The sequence below is a fragment of the Anser brachyrhynchus genome (assembly GCF_964034855.1).
Source record: "Anser brachyrhynchus genome assembly, chromosome: 3".
Taxonomy (NCBI): domain Eukaryota; kingdom Metazoa; phylum Chordata; class Aves; order Anseriformes; family Anatidae; genus Anser; species Anser brachyrhynchus.
The window spans coordinates 107,829,137-107,852,105 of record NC_137696.1 but is presented as its reverse complement, the minus strand read 5'-3'; the positions used below and the strand labels follow the sequence as shown (position 1 = coordinate 107,852,105).

Here is a 22,969-nt window from a genome sequence, read left to right as displayed (position 1 = left end):
GAAGTCTGTTTCTTAAAGGCTTCCTTGTTTTTTCCCAAAGTATTTGTTGAGCCCTACGTGTGTGTTTCCTGTAGTGTGCTGAACTAATGGGTCCCTGCCCTCAAGAGACAAGAATTCTAGCATTAGGAATTGTAAATAGAGATGAGACACAAATGTAAATTTTCATTGTCATCACTGTGAATAGGCAGAAATTCATTATTTACACCCTGAGCATGTACTTTCTGGTTTTTTTTCCTGTTGTTATTAAAAATATAGCTGTAAGATGCCCACATACCATACAATGTCAACAGTGTTTTCATAAAAACATTTTCCAATGGTTTTGCATGCCATTCTCTGACATATAACACCAAAAATTGTTTTGTTGTTGGTGGTGACGTTTTTCTGTCTTTGCAAGAGACAACTTGTAGAGCACTCTCACCTGGATTCAGTGGGTTGTAAGTTACCCGTGAAAGAATTCATCCGATTTTTTTACCTAAAACAAACATACAACTAAAAGTATTTCAAGCCTTGTCAGGAGTTCAGAAATGAGTAGCTCTGATTTTATTGTCAGAATAGAATAGTTATGGAAACATGAATTAGTTTTAGATTGAAACTTGTATTTCATATGAACAGAGTTTCAAATTTAAATGTGATAGCTGAAGTATGAATGACTGTCCTGAAAGACTGTCAAAATATGATATGTCAGATTCAGCTTCTTTCCACAAACACATCACAATCTGTTTTGATAGGGAAGGGATATAGTTTAATTATTTGTTTTTAATCTGACTCCAGACCTGACATATGGCACTTCATTAAGTTCTCTCCATTTTCCTGTTAAAAACAACAATCCATAAAGAAAGCGTACAAGTTCTGGCACAAAAGAGAAACTCAAAAAACTGTGTCATCCCACAGGGTCAGCCAACCTGAAGTGAATACCTGACTTCTAGGTTTGAAGGATAACTCTTCCTTAATACCACAACAGATGTAACAGCCTCTTAGCAAGGGAACTTTTCTTTTACACCTTGGAACTATTTCTGTAACACAGAGCCCAATAATTTATCAAAATCAAATAATAGGTTAACAATCTACTACAAAAATACGCGTCAGTATCCCAAAACCTGAAATCAAATCAGAAAAAGAAAGACATGGGTAAGTTGTTTTACAGTTTAGTAGGTTACTATCATTCTGTGATGTTTCTGAATCCAGGAAATCCATGCTACAATATATAGAAATTCAAGATAGATACAGCAACTATGACATTATTTGAAAAAAAGACAGAGTATGACTGTTTTGTCAGCCCCTCAATAATACAACTAGTCATTCAGAATTTAGGCTAAGGTTTTCAGAGGTAATGAAAGTCTTCAATAAAGCCCGACATCCTCTGCAAGAATGCTACTTATAACAAAAGGTACCATTGAGCATATTCTGGAGTACTGGTGTAAAATAATGTTATCTTCAACTCATACAGTACATTTCATCTGGGGAACCAAAAATAATGTATGGGCATATATTGTAGATATATCAGCCCCTGATGGGTTTTTCTGCCTACGGATCACTACAAGGTGTATTCTCTCTTGCTGAATTTCCATTTACATTGTATTTAGTGACCTGCTTCCTACATGAGAGCAAGCAAGATTTCAGTCCCTGAAGTACAAAACAGTCCAAGGAAATAATTTTATCTCTGCACCTTTCTACCTAAACTGACATCTCCCCAGCCTGAGCAAGAACTTGGGTTTCTAGGAGCCATGTTCCTATCACCTCCAACCCTGAACAATGTCAAGAGGAATACCAGAAGAAAAGCCTCCCTGTCAGACCAATTTCTGTCAGTAGGAAAACAGAGTTTGTGGCATTCCTCAGGTTAAGGAAAGGTCTGCCACCTACCACCCCTTCATACTATTTTGGCACAGGAAAAGTACCACTCTCCATGCAACTGAGCACAGAGTAATGGGTGATTTTCAGAGCGAGGTGTAGCTTCAATTTGTTTTACAGTGGTTAGATATTCTGTTTGCAGTGATATTTAAGCCCTTATGCATGTGCTTGAAAGTGAATTTACAGTTTCAGAAAACCTTATCCCATCACAATTTCCTAAATCTATTTGGGAAAATTATTTCTAATGGAATCTTTATACTATTGACAAAAAGAAGTATTCATTCTTTCTTTGGAAGCATGTAGGATGTTAGTAGACAAAAGTTACTTCATACTAAATGAAGGAGCATGACAGGTATAATTGTCAAACAAATAGTCAAACGGTTTGAATTTACAAATATCTCTTATCTCATTTGAAATACCAAAGGGTCTGTATCCTCTGTGGGTGATGTTAAAGATATAAAGATTCAGATAAATTTGGGAGGAATGTGTTGTTATATTTTAACACAGGAGAGAATTCTTGTAACTCAATGTATTCAACCCAGAGAAGTGATATGTTTTGCCATAGGGCAAATATGCTCTTTGCTTTTTCTGTAACCAAACTACACAATTTCTAGTACCATTAAAAAAAAAAAAAAAGGGGGGGGGGGGGCAGGGTTGTCTTCCCTGAGGTTGTTTTACTTCCTTTTTTTGAAATACCTTCCCTAGTGTTGACAGATATTCAGTATAACTTCTGCTTGTGCTGAGAACATTGTCATTCCTCCTTACAGCATGAGGATAAGTTTCAACAAATTTTGTTGCCCTCTGAAAATTTGCTAGAACTGACAATATCCCATATGGCAATCTACTGTGCTGGCATAAGTGGCAAATTTCTTAAATTTCTACTCCAGATTCAGTGGTTACTACTCCTTTAGGTTACTACAGGTTTTGCAATGATCTCACACAACTCTGCAAATCCTGCTATGTAGAAAGGGATAATTCTAGAAAATTGAGCCACAGTAACATTTCAGTCCTCTCAAGGGCAGTTGCCCCAGTCCCAGGAAACCACAGGTGTTGGGAAACTGCATGCAGAAAACTTCAGTGGCAAACAGGTTTCTTCTAAATCAGCTATCTTAGTCACAATTTCTTCTGCCTTTTAAATATTAGAGGGCCAAACATAGAGATTGTCATCTGTATTTGTTATGCTGTCCAGTCTTAGTACACAGGGCTGCTCACGCATTTCACTGCTAATAGCTAGTCACTGATCGCAGACACTTAAGGTGCTGCATTGTGCTCCTTTTGACCTTACATTATTACTTGAGAGGTCCTACTTTTCTCCAGACAGAACATGGTATTTATGTAATCCTCCTTTCCTTTCTTTTATCTCTAAATAAGAAGCCCAACGTTTTTCCCCCTTTTTCCTAACATTTTTCATTCATATTCCTGCATGTGAGGGGCTGAAAATCTGCTGTTTTCCATTTTCTACCTTGGCAGTTGCCAGTTTCAAAGCATTTATGACTCTTAGCTACTATTAATTTACAAATCGATAAAAATGAACTCCTCTAAAGCAAAAACACCTTTCTCAGTAAAATGTCTTGGCATTTTCTTTGAATTGGTTGTAGTGCTCCTGCTGTGTGTGTGAATCTTGTAAATTCTTCACTGTTGCTCCTGTCACTATTTTTAATTCTATTCCCCGAAAACGTTCAGTTTCCCTTTTGCCTGAAATCACATTTGCATTCACTCACTACTTATAACACCACAAACTGGTGTTATTTGATGAATGGAACATCTCCCACACTATCTCTAAGTAAACGCTGTTTGGTTGGTCTTCTTAGATGTGCCAAATTACTATCTATTTTTTCATTTTACCCTTCACATAGTAGAAGGAAATGTGAACTACTAGTATTTTGCTTTGGTGTGTAATATTCAAAGTCATCCACATTTTTACCTCTTGCTTTCTGAGGTTATAACAAATAGAGAGGGAGTGGATATTCTTCCTGTAGGTGCCAAAGAAAAAAATATATATACATATATATATATATAATTTTAAATATATTTATTCCCATCCTCACTTTCTAAAATAGTTTCACAGATTTGAAATGTGTTTATTTAATCACAGGATTTTCTACAGAATAACCCATTCAGATCAATAGAATCCTTATGATCAGAACTGTCAAGAGAGCTCCACACATTCAGACGTTCAAATTTGCATAATGCATTTTTATATACCCTTGCTTGGTTTGAAAATCTGATTCCACATGAAGAGTCAGAATTTTTGTACATAATTCTTGAACTGTCTTCAACATCTTCTAAAGCCTAATGTACTTTTCACCTTGACATAACATAGTAAGTCTATTCTTGTCTACAGTTCTCTTTATGTGCAATGGTAGCAATGCAAACTCATGTAATAACAGAACTGCAAGCAAACTGAGAGGCAAAGCTTATGCCTTGGGCAGAGAAACTGTCCTACCGTTGCTTGCAGGATATTGTGCTTGTTTTAGAATCCTTCCATGTCAGAGTGTTTGATTAGTTGGTTCATTCATTTGACATGTCTGTGTGTGTGTGTGTGTTTGTTTGTTTTTGTTTGGTTACTTGGTTTTGTTTTGTTTTGTTTGTTTTGTTTTATTGTTTTAGGTTTTGATTATTTTTTTTTTCGTGCCAAGGATGGAAGTACCTGATGAAAATTACCTCAGATTGATGCAATTTAATGAAGAAATAATATTCTTATCTGGAAGTTCGTTACTACAGTATGTTTTAGGTTTATGGAGTAAAACTCTGTAGAACAGCAATTAATAATAAACAGGCAAGTAATAATAAAATCTTTTATCTGTTATGTCCAAATTTTTTCAGGCACAAAAGAATTGTGGCTACTGGTCCATTATTATATATTTTTGAAGAGTTCAGAAGAAAACACATGTAATACAACAATAATAAAAATACAGCTTTAATTTTAAAACTGAAATAATGTTTTAAAGTTGTGATATTGAAAGTGACCAAGCAGTGAAACATACAAACCATAATCTTATGATGGACACATCAGTTGTCGAAATTGTGTGGTACAATAATCTAAAGAACCATAAAAAACATCACTGTAGGTTAGTTCAACAGAAGGCACTTCCTCAGGAAGGAACATTTATCAAAAGTTGTACATCAAATTATATGACCTGTTTATATCACAATCAACAGAAATATTACATCAGTTTCTTTTAGGCTCTGAATACATCATTTGCAAATACACAAAGTATTCTCAGGACATCCTTGTTTCCAATACCCAGAATAAAAGCAAGACTACAAACACATGAATAACCCAGAAATGAACTGCTGAATAATGGCAAATAGAAACCAAATGTTGAAAAGTGTTTTCCAAAATATTAGCTGGAAGATAATTAAACTGATTATTAAAAAAATAAATAAATAAAAAATCTCCAATCAATGCTTTTTCCTTTTTTTCTCTCCTGAAATTCAACCAATGTGAGTTAAAATAAATAAATAAATAAATTATTCCCATGTAACATATAACTTTATGTTATTGTAATGATAGTCAAAACTGCCATCCAATTCACATTTTACATTTTTCATTTATAAAAAATATGATTTTCAGGCAAATACTATGCTTTTTAACAAAGCAAAATGTTTTAGTGATGACTTTGAAAACAATTTTATTTAAGGAGCAGGTAGCACATGAAAAGTTTCACACTGCTGGAAAGAAAACAAACAAATAACAACAACAAAAAACACCACAAAAATATCAAGCATGATTGTCCTATTTTCTATGACGTTTGCATCCAGATTTTATGCTCTTTGAAAAACAGATAACTGCAAATGGAAAATGAATGGAAATGATTTGTTATGTTAAACAAACTGAATTGTGTGACAAGTTTTGAAATCTTGTATTACCTTCCAGATAAACCACATCAAACCAAAATTAGGCTGAATCATTTGCAATTAATTTACATTGATGTATGATGTTAGTTATAGAGTAGGGTGCACTTTTGTCCCTTTCTGTGTTTACAAACATGCATCTTACTCAAAATTGCAGAGTCAACACACAGGACTGACACATACCTACAGGTTAGAAACCAAAACAGCTCTCTGTCATAACCCAAAATAACTACAATTGATCTAACTAGTAATGGCAAGACCTATGAAGAAAGTGAGTAACAATTTATTACAAAAAAAAGCAACCTGATGACTTCAATATATGATTTTTTTTTTCATACTACCTGGAATTCCAGTTCAGAGACACGTGGTTCTGACATAGTCTTCCATGGTGTTCAGCTGCAGAAGTGACACCTTATCTTGGCCTGTTGACTTGTGTATTAAAACCAGATGTTCACTACACTTTTTTTTTTTTCCCTAAACATTGTTGTTCAGAAATAGAGCTTAGATTTTTTTTTATTATTATTATTATTATTTTCAGATGAAGAGAAAAAGCTGCCACTTTTTATACAGGAAAAAAAAAAAGCAAAAAAAAGCGCATGATTTTCATGAAAACCGTCAAGCTGGTTAGGCATCTATCTATTCTCTGGTTCAAAATTTTGGAGTTCTTTTAAGCTAAAATATTTTGAAAACTATTCATAAAGTGTTCTTTTTTTACTTCACCAGTTCTGCTTCCATTTTGGTCAACGTGTTGATCTCCGGAAGCAGAATTCTGCAGCTATTTCAAATGCTGCAGAAGCAATTTCTCCTGTGATCATGGTTTTAGCACAGATCTGAATGGCATTACCTAAGCTGACAAATGTTAGCATCTGTTAGTGGAAATGTTTCCACATGTTAGGGTTTTTCCACCATAGTAATTCCAACATGATGTGATTATAAGATTTATTAATACTTTTTTTTTTTTTTTTTCCACTGAGATGGCAAGCAGAGCTGTGATGTATAGAGCTTCATCTGGGATAGTCCAGTGCAGGAAGCTGACCTGTTGCACTGATCCTCTTTCCTTTGAGCAGACATGGAGTGATCAGAAACCTGGATCATAAACTCAGTTTTTACTTTTATTTATATTCATTTTGATTATAATAAATGGTTGCAATGCAAAATTGTAATGTCGTGCCTCCAGACCTATCCATGGGTACAGACTGAGTTCTTCCTTTGGAATTTCTACTCCTTAATAAAGGATGCAGGTAGGGTGAGGCCATTATAACCACAGGCCTGAATATTAGTCAAACTGCACTGAATACTGATACATGATATGTGCAAGGAAGTTGTCCTTTCATATGACTTGCATGGTGATGAAATGCTTACAAGCAACAGTTACATTTGGGGTGAAAATAGAGAATTTATGAGTAATTAACTGGTGCCAAATGCTCTTATCAGTGACTTTGCTTTTCTCTGCTAGGAAATCATTTCAGCCATCAAAATCAACAGAGTTACTGAGCTGGCTGAAGTAAAAGCAGATTAGATGGAATTTAATCTTAGACAAATAACCTAAATGAGCAAGCTGGGGCAATGGGATTTGCTGAAACACTAACTGTAATCATTGTTGCATGATTTTGTGTTGGCATTTTGAAGCAATACAGTGAATTGAAATCCTGGCCTCATGAAAGAAATCATTAGAAGAGAGGATGAAATGCTGCTTCCACTTAAGTCAGCACATAAAGTTTGATCCCAAGTGTGCAGTCCTTTGAAGAAATGAGTTGGAAATACTTAATCTTTGAAGACTATTTCCATTATAACTGTCTTGTAAAAGACATGCATACAGCTATATATGTTATTAAAAAGGCAGTGCAAAGCTACCTGGCTTTGCTGACTCAATATTTTATGTTGAGATTTCCACCTAAGGCTTGATATAGACTGAAATATTTCAGGTGAGGTGTTAAGAAAGAATATTAAGAATAAGGAAGCATCCTCCCAACTAAATCCGGAGTTGGACTCAATGATCCAGCTCAGGATATTATATGATTTTAAAGCCACAAAAACCACAAGCTCACTCACTCACAAACTCACTTGGTGAGGTCAAGCCAGGCCTCACTCACAGTTCAGCTCAGTTCTCATGTAAGTGAGCAAGAAGTTTGTCCAAGCCCTAATTTGAAATTCAATTCTGCTATAATGACCAGATTTATCTAGTCCCATTAGAATTTCAATCCTGGACTTTAAAATAAATAAATAAATCAAATTAAAAATCATATATCTTTAGTATTTGAAATTGTTAAGATGACACACGAACATAATGAAGAGTGTATAGGGTATTGCAATTGTATTGCACCATCGCTCTTTATCCTGATTCTTCTCCCTGGGTAGTAATATTACAGTTTTGCATAGACAACCTTACTATTATCAGGATATACGTCACAGAATCACAGTACAGTAGAGGTTGAAGTGTATCTCTGGAGAGCATCTAGGCCAACTGTCTTTACTCAAAGAAGAATCAATGAGATCAGATTTCTCAGAACCATGTCCAGTCAGATTTTGTCAATCCATCTCTGAGGATGGAGATTCCACAGGCTGTCCAGGTAACCTGTTCCAGTGTTGTACCACCATCACAGTAAAAAGTGTTTTCTTATATTTATGTGGAATTTCCAGTTGCAGTTTGTGCCCACTGAATTTTGTCCTTTCATTGAGCATCACTGAGAAGAATGTCCCCCTGAGCCTTCTCTTCTCCAACCTGAAGAGTCACACCTATCTCAGCTCCTGCTTGTACATCACATCATCCAGTCCCTTCATCATCTTTGAGTTCTCTGGACTCTTTCCAGTATCTCCACATCCCTCTTGTACTGGGGTACACAGAACTGGACACTCCAGATGTAGCCTCACCAAGGGAAAGGGTCAAATCCCTTAACCTGCTGGCAATGTTCTTTCTCAGCCCAGAAGGCTGCTAGCCTTCCTTGCTGCAAGAGCATATTGCTGGCTTATGGTTAACTTTATGTCCACCAAGACTCCAAGGGACTTTCCTACCAAGCTGCTCTCCAGCCTGTTGCCACTGATGCACTGGCACTTCTTCCCCAGATGCATGACTTTGCATTTTGTTTTGTTGCACTTCATGCTGTCCCATTTCTCCTGTCTGATGAAGCTCTTCTGTATGACAGCACAACCATGTTTTACATGGACATATTCAGATACATTTTTCTTTAGGAAAAAAAAAAAAGAAAAAAGAAAAGAAGATAAATGATAGAATTTTGCTTAAAGAATTCACAATCCAAGTGGACAAAACATACTTAAGGCAGAAAAAGATAGCCACTCTTGATTTAGAGAGAAATATAGAAGTTAATCAATCACCCCATAGTTTAGAAGGAATTCTGTAGTAAAGAATCTACTTAATATCTACTGTAATAACCAGAAGATCATTTCTACATCCTGAATACATCAAAATAAACCTACCATGTGTGTAACACTGTGCAATGTGTATCACCTTAGAACATAGTGAAGTAGGTCACAATTGCACAGGAAATGGGGATAAAAATACCAAGCCCACAAAATATTATTGGTTCTCCAGTAAAAATGGCAAGGGAATTAACTCACCTGTCATGAATGTACTTCCTACTTCCTTTATAGCATTTGAACATCCAAACATGGATGTTTTTATGCCAAAAGCTAAACCCTAAATCTCTCTTTTATACAGCAAGCTGTAATTTCTTTCAACAATTACACAAATAGTATTTAAGATGCAAAATATAACCTATGTTCACAAAATCTTTAATTTCATATATAATGCCAAGTTAATGCCTGACCTATTATTGTTTAAAATTTGTTCAGAGAAACATTTGTTAATTGTTTCCAGGCATTTTAACTGCCATTTTAACTTCCAAAATCTGTGTACTGGATGTATCAAAAGTACAACACTTTTCACCCCTCAGTCTGTACTGTAGCACATATATAGCACCGGAAAATATTCATTTGTCTCATCCGAATTCTGGATGCAAAGTATGCATATTTGGTATTATTTAAATAACAAGACTTTTTAGATATTGCTGTTGCTTACAGCAACAGCTGTTGCTTACAGCTGTTGCTTCTATTAACTTACAGAGTTAATAGAAAAAAAAGAAAAAGATATTCTGAAAGAATTGTTTATTCTGGGTTTCTAATCTTTCAACTGTTATATGTGAATGATATTCTTCTGATTCTGTATCGACACCACTCAGAAGCACAATTCTTATCACATGAACACATGCATTAACAACACAGGATTTTATATCATATTTTGTATGCCCAAAGCTTGTATATGTATATCTGTCCATTTCTTTGAGTACACACATATGTCAATGAGCATACTTTATATATATATTTATATACATATCAGGGAATTTCTTGTATGAATAAAAAACAAAAAAAACATTTTCAGAATAATTTGGTATTGTGTTTCAATACACATTTGAAACTTTGCAGAAGAGCTAGATTGTACTGTGAAGCACTGCAAAACAAAAGCTTGTGAAAACAATGTGTCTTGTTTTCCATAAGCTATTACCCCAAAAGGCTGCAACTCACATGCTTATTGAAAGCCAGCTTTGCTCCGTTCTCTCCAGTTAAAACCCAGAGACACTTCAGCCTCTGCGATTTATTTCAGTTTGGTTTAGTATTACCTGGTACACGTTTCTGTCTCTTGTTAAAAAAAGAAAATCACCCCACAGAAGTCTCTTACATACAAACATCACAGCTATGGAAAATCTTCCAGGCACCATTGGCCGTGCCCAAAGGCAAGGGCACCATCTCCTGCCACCAGTCCCTGCACCTGGAGAAGGCAAGAGACAAAGATGCTCACAGCAAATCAAAGGAGTGTGGTGTTTGCAGCTGGGGAAACAGTCTGCAGGCCATGAACAAATTTTTCAGTTATTTTTGGAGATATTCACTGTCACTCTATTGCTCTGCAGTTTACAAGCTAAGGAGTCAGACAGATTATATCACATTCCTGAGGATGCAGTAGTTGGCTGGGTTTAAGGAATAGAAATAAAATGAGGATTGAAAAAATAAATAAATAAATAAATAAATCAAAGGCAAGGTAAAATAGGATACAATTTTACACATTCCCTCATCCGGAGTCAAGCTAGTGTGCTAATATTACAAGGGTACACCATCATATGAGGCCTCCAGCCTCCACACATTAGAAGAGTCAGACACAGAAGAGTAAAAGAGGCAAATAATTTACATTGCTGTCTGCTCTTGTCAATCAGCATAATTAATCTAGCTCTGCAACTGGCCCTAATGAAGATAAGGTAGTTGTTTTGGTGAAGCAAACAGGAGCCCAGGAAATGAAAACAATTGTAATCTGAATTAGAGCTCATTGCAGTCCAAATGTATTTAATTATCTCTCAGCAGAAGCCACCAGAACCTCTGGAAGGTGTCAGTAGACACAGGAAAAGTAGAATATCCAGAAGCTTGAAGACCCTGGAAATATAAAACTGTTTTGCCATAGATGGTGAAACTTATATTAACAAGGAGAAAAATAAATAAATAAATAAATAAATAAATAAATGTCATTTTGTGCTGAAATATGCCTCTCTTTTATTACAATCTTTATCTCCCCGAATAAAATTCTCCAGTAAGTAGAATCCGAGTTTCTAATCTGAGTCAATAACTCAGTCTGTGACCTTGGGCTAATCACTTGACCTTCCTCTGAATCAGTCAAGCCAGCTGGAAAATTGGGTGGGAACTTCACCTCACTGAAAATCAGATTCTGTACCTAAGATGAGCTTTTCTTCAGAAAATAAATAAATAAATAAATAAATAAATAAATAAATAAATAAATAAATAACTGCAGAGAGGAAAATAAATTATCGTTTATCCTGAACTCAGGGCTTGAAGGCCAAACCAATAATGATATGATGCTTGCCCCATAAATACCATGACACTGTGTAAGGCTGTCCATGTAAATAAAATGTCTGCAGTTACTTTGTAAGCAAAGTTATTCATGTATATATAAAAGTTTTTAAAGACTTTTGTGATTCTGTGATTGTGCAATCAGTTCAATCTTTCAGCATTTAAAAATTAGTTTTCTCAATGGTTGAAACAATCTTGCAAAAGGAAGAAGAAAATTTGAAGCTGAATAAAATTTAGGTAATTTCATAACAAGGTTTCAAACTCATCCCCGACTCAAATCAGTGAGTCTCAAATGAGAATAAAGAGTTTTTAACATTAATTGAAACTAGAAATAATAATAAAAAAAAAATCCTTAAAAAAATCTTTTAATATTATTATTAAATGCTTGGAAAATAATGTGCGATGCATGCAAGATTATCTACGCTTCAGTAGATATTGATTATTGAACTTTATGTCTGAGAAAAGCAGATTTTAACATATTTTGTTCCATATATGCTCTGAGAGTACATTATTTTAATTTGTGAATGGAGAATCTAGTATGTCCTGATTTTTTTAAACATATACTGTCAGAGAAGTCAATAGATAAACAGGAGAGTATAAAACATAGCTATAGAAAACAATGTTTCAAATATGTATATCAGAGAAAATAATTCAATGGACTGTTCTAGCCAACAAAAACTCTTGGTTTTTTTTTTATTTTGCTTCCTTTATCATATTTTTATTTCATTTCATAATAATAAAAAGTGGAAACATTGAAATTTGCTGCAAAAGATTTTTGAGGATATTGTTTTGAAAATACTCCCAAAACAAAAAGATATATATATATATATATTTTTTTTTATGTTGTGGGCCTGAAATGAAACACTTAATTTCATTTCACATCTCCTTTAATTTCTCAGACTATAGAATTCCTAGTTCCTTTATGCTAGTATGGGTGAAGACACTTGAGCAGATCGTATTTCTTTTGAACAAATGCAGTTATGTTACTAGGATCTACCCTATCTACATACTGTGGGAAGTTTGTCCCTAGGGGAAAAATAAATAAATAAATATATATATATAATATATTCATTATTTATTCTTTTCTGAATAAATGATCATCATTGTCAATTTGTCATGGATATATAGAATAGCTGAAAGCAAAACACATCAATGTTGTGGAAGACAAACCACTAACAACAACATATGTGACAAATATTTGAGAATCCACATTATATCACAGAGAGAAAGCTTGACTTAGAAGCCATTGATAGGTGGCTTAAATTCTGCCTCAGTCAATCAAAGACAAAAATCGATAACATCTCTGGCTAAAATCTCTCAAAACTGGGATGGAATTGATGGAAGATGGTAAAGAAATTCAGGTGTGACTTAAGGTGATCTTAGGTGCAATGTGAATATGGGCATTCATCCAGTATTGACTGAGAAGAGAAAAAGTTTGGTCAAGTTTTTGAACAGCCATCTTTATACTCCCACTTAACTGATACTAGAATTCTCTATACTTCCAGAAATTTACCTATGCTCTTGTTCAAGGGTAAGATTCTGCTTTCCTTGAAGGCAACACATTCAGTCACTATGGTATGAGAAAGACCATATTCACAGCCAAAAAATGATACTCAGGATCGCAGCTGAGGAACTTCACAGGACTGAACTAAAGTGTGAATATTCAACAGTCTCTCAACCAGTTTGGTTTACAGTTTCACTATTTATCTTATTACAGAAGTAATTTTTTGAACTGATGCATAATTTGTAGAACTGGCCACTCCTACTGAGATTTATTGACCATCACAGTTTAACTTTTACAAAGATTTTGCCTCCCTCAATAATAATCTCTTACTCTTAGCAGTACATATCTAAGTAGTTTTCCTAACAAGTCAATATCTAGTTATTAGACACAGTTAAAGTATTTTGAATTGCATACATTTCTACTATGTTTATTTGACAGCTAAGCAGCTGATTCTGTTCTGATTACAGAAGTTGAAAAGCTGTGTTCTTTAACCATATATAGATTTTAAGAATATGGAAACGTCTTGCTGTTTTTTATTTATTTATTTATTTATTTTTATTTTTTATTTACTCTTGTATTGAAAGAAACATAATACAATTTCTGCTTAAAGGAGTATGCTTCATTAAAATAGTAAAGTAACCTGTTCCATTTAAAGACGTCTTTCATTACAAAGTAGAAATTTTTTACAACTTGCCTTGTCCTCTATGCAATATAAAATAGAGCTTTATTTAATACTGAGAAGCAAAAATTCTTTAATGTGCTCACAGTAATTTAGCAACAGAATACCGAGTCTTACCAGAAAAGTTGATTTTGTACATGTAAAACCACTGAATGTTATATTCTTCTTTACCTATATATTAAAAAAAAAACAGTGATCTCATCTCAGTTAACCTTTCTATAATTTTATTCCACCTCTCAGACACATTCACAGGAGCCTAATAAATAGAAAAATGTAATTCTGACCCCAGATGACCAAAACCAATTCCAATCACTTAGATGCCTCAAGGTATCTAACATTGATCATATGTGTGACCTTTAAGAACTGAAAAGCTCTGTGGGGTTTCTTACCAGTGGTTGCTCTCTTAACATGCCCACACTTCTGTGTGTGTGTGTGCTGAGGAATTATATATCTGCCCAGTCAATGATACTATTGTGATGACAGAGAAATAAATAAATAAATAAACAAATATAAATATCTAAGACAGAAATGTCTCATTTGCTGGCTGTCGCTGCTGGGAACCACACTGTTCAAGCTTGATTACTTTTTTTTTTTTTTTTTCTTATCCCTCTACTAACTTCAGCTCAGGATGTGTTCTCTTCTGGCCCTGGCCTAACCTTAACACATGCTATTTGCATGTTCACGTGTAACTTGGTTTTGTGCACTGCTGCACTACAAGACCCATAATTATCTCATTCCTGTCCCTTTCTTTCAGGTGTTTGTAGACACAGAAGTTGTCCTTAGTCCCTGTGCTATCTAGTCTGCATGACTTACTTTGCTTGATATTTCTTACAAAGAGACAAGGTTTGATTTTAAAAAAGAAAAAATTAAAAAGTGAATATATTCACAACTAATTACGAACCTGACAGATTAAGCCTTCAGTGCTTCGGGAATATGAGAGCAATCACGATTACAGAAAATGTATCATTCAGTATAATTATTTTGGGAAATACCTTAGCCTTTTAGATCAGTCCCTAAATTCTCCACAAGTATTTGATATTCCATGTCAATTCTTGGTACTTGCAAGTCATGTTGATTTGTGCTGTGCATCAACAAGGTATTTAAGCATATCTTCAGGTAGGTAAATTATCTCATTAAATTTAAACAAGAGTTTGCACTTGTTCAAAATCAGTTTGCAGAATCAGACACCTGTTTAGGTATTACTCTTCAGATAGGTAGTTTGAAGAACTTTTGATAAAAGTAAACTGAAATGAAAGACGTAAATCAACATAATCAACCTTGCTATAATAAAGCATAAAGGACAGTTTGTCTCCAAGTAATAGAACAAAACATTTTTGTACATTCTCATTGTAATAGTGGTCATACTTGCCATTCTCCTGAAACAAAGTAGTGAACATCAAATCCAGTTTTTCAATGTTCAAAGCCTAGGTCATGGAGTTGACTTTATTGATGTTTTCCTTATTTATAATTGAAAAAATGTTTATGGTTTGGACAACACAGAGACAGGATAGACATGTTCCACTTATCTGTCACCACAGATGACTGTAATTATCAACACATCACTTGGAGAGGATCAGCTGAGTGAGGATACCAACTAAAGATGAACATAAGCAAGACTTGAATTATGTTAACAACAGAGGAAAAACAAACAAACAAACAAAACAACACAATTTGAGATTCAGATGCTGTCTTTATCATCATATTCTCAGTTACTTCACAACCTCAGATACCTCACAACCTTCCCCTCATAATGTAAACTGCACTCTGCTTCCTCAGCCATTCTAGCCCAAACCTGTTATTCCTCCGTATAACTTTCAAACTAAAGCCCACCACTCAGCTCACTTTCTCTGGAGGGGAAGGCAAGAGGGCAAACACAACGCAGATGTTACTCTTGCTGTTTATTCTAGTACACAGATGCATTAAGAGTGTGGTACAAGAACCTACACAAGCACTACTGACTACACTGTTACTAATGAGTCTAGCTTTATAGTACCTTAAAAAAGCTGGTTTAAGAAGTGCTCCTCAGAATAACAACATACCTCTTATCCACACCTTTCACTCAGTGACAAAAAGCCCAGGAAATAAAGCAAATGGAAGTGAGATAACAGAAATTTCATACTTTCCATACCAATTTAAAAGCTATTGAGAAGTTCATGCGTTTTCAGATTATGTCAGGATGTCACTGGTCTTTGTTTGGCAACAATTCTCTAGTAAAGCTTGCCTTTTCACCATATAGGTGGGTCTGACGCTGTATTAGCACAGGGGACTAAACAGAAGTAGCCAGACAGTACTACCCACACATTTAAAAGCACAACCTATTTCACCTGATGTCAAAGGAGTTTTCCCACTATCAAAGCTGAAACAGGATCTGACCATAACAGATAGCTATATCGCAGTTGTAGTGAGTAGAAATAAATCTACAGCAAAGCCATTTTCAATACGTTCATTATGAGTTTACACTTTCTTCGAATGAAGAATTTAGTTCTTCTTAGCCTCAGTTTTAGTTTACTTGCAGTAATGAAAATCATTGTGAAAGGAATTTTATGTAGCTAAGACCATTAAGAGAAAGGCACTTTTCAAACATTTAAATGTTTTCAAAGACAGGTTTTCTTTGTCAATTTATATAAGTTTTGCTTCCTGAGGTGGGAGATGTAACTAACAACCAAACAATTGATTATTAAATCATCTGCAAATGATCCTGCAGAAATGGAAGATTTTTTTTTCTTTCTTTGGTCTTTTTTTTTTTTTTTCTGATAATCTACAAAAAGGAAGAGGAAGGACACATTAGACCTTTTAAATATGAATGTTGAATGCACCTTTTCATTTTGAGGTCTCAATTCTCATTCAGGACAAGTATGAAAATGCTAGTAACACTAATCTCAGTTCTGCATCTATCTAGATGGAAGAGTAGTCTTTTTTCATGATTTAGTATAAAACCAGGCCCAGCACAGCTATAAAGTGTTAGACGATTCATTAAAACATACTAATATTAAAAGGACAAAATCATAATTTTTGTATTGAAGTTTTCATCAACAAATGTTGTGTTTGAACTTACTGAAAAACATATTCCCTTCAGCCAACCAGTGTCAGCAATATTAACAACATTGTTTATATGGGACAGACTTACTGCAATGACAAATTGTCTCATTTATGTAAGTGTCCAGAAGTTCCCTTGTTATAAAAGTTACAAATTATGCCAATTATTCATTTCCTTATTACACCTTCCTGACACACAATACAAATTTGTTCATAAAAAAAAAAAAAAAAAAAAAACAAAAAAAAACCTTCTACACCCCTTCCTTTCCACATTCATTAAGGTGAAGTGATTGTGGGTAATTCTTATGGGTTGTACATTTTTGCAGGTCAGAGTGTTCATACTGGAAGTAATGCAGGGAATTAGAGCTGTATCTGGGCAATCTATAAAATCTTCATATTAATATTTCAGCACTGAGTAATGGCGTTCTGAGTAATGCAGATTTTCCACACGGGCCCGTACCCTGAAACTCCTGCTCCCAGCAGAGTTTTGTACTTATTTTGGAAAATGAATGTATACCACTGACTTGTGTACATATTTCTCATTCCCCAAAACAGTGCAGTGGTCTAGCTGAACCTAATAATATCTATCCCCAACAAATTACATGTCTCCAACAATTGCTGTGGGTTGAGTGGAATTCACGGAGTTTCCCAGGAGGCTGCTTGTGAGCAGATGTCTCTGCCTTTCTTTTTACCAGTGTTTTATATAATGATGGAAAAAAGATGCAAGGACTAGTAGCTATCCTTTTTTGGGGATATACACGTTGCAAATAATTCAGGCAGCACCAAAACCCAAAGAATCATAACGATTCAGCCCTTCTTTCAGCAATGATCTTTTCACTAACACCAGGAGGAAGAACTACGGAACAAAATACAAGAATGAGGGTGGCTGCACATCACTGTGATGTGCACAACCAGACATTTGCCTCAGGCCACATCTCTTCTCCTCTACCTAACCTGAGTAATTCAGATAACTCCTGAGATAAACCACAGAACACATAATGCAAATGCACCATGCAAATAGCAGTAGAATTTCACTGCTACTAAGGTGGGACCAGATATGGACCAATGTGGTTTTTTTTTAATTTACTTTGCATGTTTGCATGTTTTCCTCTGTGATGGCTTCTTTTCCTGCTCAACCCAGAGGTCTTACTTTCAGTGCCCCCAGAATCTGTACACTTGTGTTATTGATGCCCTGCAGACAACTGTGTTTTACAGGTTTGTAGACCGTTTGTGAAAATCTTTCTCAATATTTATTCAGAAAGATCTTAATTCCTAGATCTAAGGTTGTTGTACTCTCTCCCAGGATTAAATTATTCTGATAATGGATAAGTTATTGAAATACAAAAATATAAGATAAATATGAAGGCACAAAGTGACATGCATTTCTAAAATCAGCACTGAAGCGAAGAGGTAGGGCCAGAAACATAAACTGTGGAGTACTACTAATCATCCAAACAGTCCCATACCATGACCGCTTACTGAAACGTCCCAAAAAGAATATGGCTTCAATAAAAATCAGACTATACATCTGTAAAGTATAACTCCATGACACCAGTTCTGCACGTGGTTAAATGAAAGCATGACATGAATGAACTACTAATCTAGGACATCCAGTAACAAAAGAATGAATAAAACCCTGTTTTCCTGAGCCAGTCATCTGATTTCAATATATGAAAATGTTCCCCCTCACTTCTTCACAGCAGATATGAGTTCTGTCTGATAATGTAATACTTTAGTGTATGCACATTTGGGGGGGGGGAGGGGGATGGGAGGGGGGAGATTAAACAAGAAACCTTCTAAATGTAAAATTAATATGTTTAAAAGTTAAAAGTTGTACTAAACTTTTTTTTTTTTTTTTTTGCATTTACTTTTATCTGGTTATCATGAATTATTGAAATAAGCTTGCACAAATTCATTTATACAAATGACATTTTTCAGAAAAAGAATTGGTATATTATGGTCTGATACAATGACACTGAGGGTACTGGCAAATCATCCTTTCATTTCAGTGATGCTGGATCAGACCTCTGGCGAGTAAAAGAAAAAAAATCTATTAAATATGATGTACTGCAGAGTAATTACAAGTTCCTGTAAATGATCCGATAATTACACCAAGTCCAAAAATAGTCTCACTTGCAGTTTCACATCCCATGATGAAACTGCTTCAAAAGACAGAAGTAACCAAGAATATATCCCTTACATTCGTCATACTGATTTCATTGTCTTTAAACTTGAAATATGTATTTATGTTGTCACCAGGACTAAGTAGATGCTGAAAGCAAATTTCTAAGAATATTCCTTCACAATTTACTAAAATACATTCTACCACATTTATGTCCCTTTCAATGTTTTATCTTACACACCTAAGTAACAATCTTAATATAAGTAGAGCTTTAATTACTAGCTGTTTCAGCAGATTCTTACATTCTTAAATTAATATGTTCCATGTTAATAACATATCTGTGTTCTAGTAGTGAGTTTATGTGCCAAACTCTGAGGAAAAAAATAAATTTCAATTAATAAACTATTTCAATATGTTTACAATGAAACTAGAATTAAACCACTTAGTTACTGAGACACTTGAAATAATTTTGAAAATGACTTTGTCTATGAATTTTAAAGAGACATGGAGGCTGAATCTCTACTACTACACTTTATCTTAGCCTTCAGTATAGGATGACCATATTCAAACTACTTTTGAAAAGATTCTCTAGGCTGAGTTAATTCCAAAATTGTGCTTGGATGCACTTGGTGAATGCTAGCTGACTCAAGCCAAAACATTTTAATAATTTAACCATTTAACTGTTGAATCATTTCAATAATTCACCAATTTAAATGAAAAAGTTCCGGTAGCTGGAAGCATGCCCTGACAGTGCTTAATTTGCCAGAACTGACACAGACTCAAGGTTCACAAACCTGCATTCACAGAAGATGACCAAAAAACACTACTGTGAACTTTTCTATCCTCCTTAGGAAGTATAAAACACATTTTAATATAAATAGAGGAGTGAATGTAGCAGCACTTTGCAAGCTCTAACTAACTAAATAAATAAAATAAAAATTAAAGGAAGATAACAAATTATTACATATTCATATACAAAATCACACTGGCCACTCTACACGTGGAAGAAAATATTATATTCTAAGATATCTAAATTATAGACTGTCTAATTATTGCTTTATTTGGCTGCATAGAAGTTCCAGATCTAGTTACAAGAACAATCATTGTTACCATGGATTTAGAATCTGATATTAGATTGTAGCTTCCATAATTACATTAGAAAACAAGGAAAACAGAGAGAAAATGCTCTTCATCCTGTTAAACATCTATCAGCCTCTCCCATCCTTTACCTTCTGGAAACACCCAGAGAGAAGATTGCTTTAATTTCCAGAATAGAAGTTACCACAGCTGTATTTCATTCCAGTATGGGAAATTAAAATAAAATAAAATAAAATAAAATAAAATAAAATAAAATAAAATAAAATAAAATAAAATAAAATAAAATAAAATAAAAAATAAAATAAAAATTGAAAATAAGAGTGAAGTGTACGTTTGCTCTGAATTTCCCATCCAGAGGACCTCTGGTGATTACTGGTTGATCACTGCATCTAGCAGCATATGTACCATAACCTACTTACTGATATACCACAATTCATGGGTTAAAAGATAAATCCTTGTCACCACCTGTGTTTCTGAACATTTCAGAGGACAACTGCTCAGAGCTAAAACACTCATTTACCTTATTAATCACTAAAATCCTGCATGAGAACTCCTGAGGAAAGGAATACAAGAAGCCCATTAAATGTTCTGAATGATAACTATGTAGGTTGTATGGTCTCTCAAAAATTCCTGACAAATGATATTAGACATGTTTCTAGATGACCTGAAACAATCCAAAGGTCTTTTGCACCCATTTGGAAGAAATTTCTCAAGAACACCTGTGGCAGTGAGACTGTCAAAATTTACATCAATATAGGCAAGGGGCTAAACACTTTGGTGGACAGTGCTGACAAACAACCATAAGAAAGCTCTTCTTACCAGATAATTTTATTTTCTCCACAGGGAAAGTAATGGCAGGAAGGCAATGCCTCGTTTTTCTTTGTTTGTTTGTTTTATAAGCAATGTCTGATTTTGACTTGTGATTTCTGAAAGTAAAGTAGCTGTTCAGCACTCAGTCACATATGTGAATAGTATAAAATCTCTTCCCAGTGTGGGATACAAATAATCTTTGGAAAAAATTTTCACCCTGCAGACTTTAAAGTCTAAGCCTAAATGACAGTTTACTTAGATCCTCCTTAGCTCTTAGATCCTTCTCATACCACTTTAGCCTATTTGTTAGTTTGAATAACTGCGCCCATGCCAATGTTAATGTATTAATGCGAAGATATATAAGGTCAATTATTCCCATCACCATGTGTTGTGTTTTTTTTTTTTTTTTTTTGGTTGGTTGGTTGGCTGGTTGTAGTTCCTTCATTTTTTTCTCCTCCCAGGCCTATTTCCCGAATTTACAGAAAAGAAGATGCATATAAAGGTTGTCAAAGAAAGGACTATTGCATTCACAATAGAGTTTTAGAGACTTAATCCTCTAATCCAATATTTATATGACTATGTTTTTGAATGCTATATACAAGACTTCATCTAAAAGTTTTTGATAGATCAGAATTACTGAAGCAACTTCCAATAGTACAGACCTGTTACAAAGACATCATATTTTCTCTTGGTTAATCAGAATCTTCAAAGTGGATTCAAATCTTTGAAGGAATGGCAATATGAGCAAATAAAAATGAGAGACATGGACTGTAAGAAAACTGTTTATGGGTTATCTGTAAAAAATTAGCATACAAGATTCTAACAATGAAATGGTGATTTTAAACCTTTGTTTTATGTACGGCAAAATTGGAAAAAAATATATATATAATAGCAGCTTCATGAAAAACAAATGGACTATGTAGGTAAGAGTAGTCCCATTTTACTTCAGGAATTTATAACATAGCTAGTTATATGATGGAGATAAATATTTTTAGCATGCAATTCATCTGACACATCTCAAGCATCTACTTTAGGTTACTGTGGTGGTTTTACCCTGCTGGGCAGCTGAACTCCACCACAATCCTCTCTCACTCCTCCTTCCTCAGAAGAAGAGGGAGAGAAAAAAATATGCTGGAAAGAAGGCTCGCGAGTTGAGATAAGGATAATTTAATTAAAGGAAAAAGAAAGAGGAAAACAAAACAAGCAGAAGCCGTGCAGAAGGAAAGAGGGAAGAAAAAACTATTATTCTCTACTTCCATCAAAGAGCGATGTTTGGCCACGTCCTGGGAAGTATGACCTCAATACGTGTAGCGGTTGTTTGGGAGGACACATCTTCATAACCAGAGCTCCCACTCTACTCCTCCTTCTCCAGCTTTTATTGCTGAGCGTGACGTCATATGGCATGGAATACCCCTTTGGTCAGTTTAGGTCAGCTGCCCTGGTGATGGCTCTTCCTCACTTCTTGCCCATCCCCAGCCTACTGGCAGCCTACTGGCTCCGGGTGATTTAGAGTCTTGATTGCTGTGATATCAGTGATGCGATATTTAGCCACAAGTGCAGAGCACAGCACTATATGGTCTGCTGCAGGGAAAGTTAACTCTATCCCTTCCTGTCCCAGTACAGTTATGTAAATTAATACCCAAATGTGATCCTTTCTCTTTGTTGCCCCTAAAAGCAGTCTAAGTTGTCTAGGTATCTAAAATTGACTTCATCTGATTAAAGAAGTCAAAAAGGTCCTATCTTATAGAATTGTCTTATGGGTAATAAATATTTTAATGAGTTGATAAAACATCCGATGTCCTAGAGACTATTCCTGTTAAGGAATTTGCAGAGTCTATCTGTCATAGTTTTCCTAACTGATTAAATGTTTCTCCAACTAGTACTTTGAAACCAGTGGGTAGAGTGCCTCTGTAACCTACAAGTTTGAGGAAAAGATATTACATATGTACTTCAGCAATACCTTAAACTACTTCCAAAACTAAACTGCAAAATCAAACCCCACAGTTGTTCCCAGGTCTAAAACATTCTGATAAGACTTATTCATTGAATGCCTCTGCTTTAAAAAAATTGTTCAAGTCTGCTTCACACTGTACTAATGTCTTGAATGGTTTGGTTTATCAAGCAAAGTGTACAATCTATCTACAAT

General features: G+C 34.8%; 1 long non-coding RNA gene across 2 annotated transcripts; it reads right to left on the bottom strand.

Annotated features, from left to right (window-relative positions):
- Window positions 1–6,863: 6,863 nt before the first annotated feature.
- Window positions 6,864–20,671, bottom strand: LOC308191933. Of its 2 annotated transcripts, none has more exons than XR_013948402.1 (2): window positions 20,534–20,671; window positions 6,864–8,889 (listed from the first exon to the last, which is right to left on the bottom strand). It is a non-coding gene; the product is annotated as an uncharacterized lncRNA (long non-coding RNA). The 2 variants fall into 2 exon arrangements; XR_013948403.1 differs by lacking the exon at window positions 20,534–20,671 and adding an exon at window positions 10,246–10,505.
- Window positions 20,672–22,969: the final 2,298 nt, after the last annotated feature.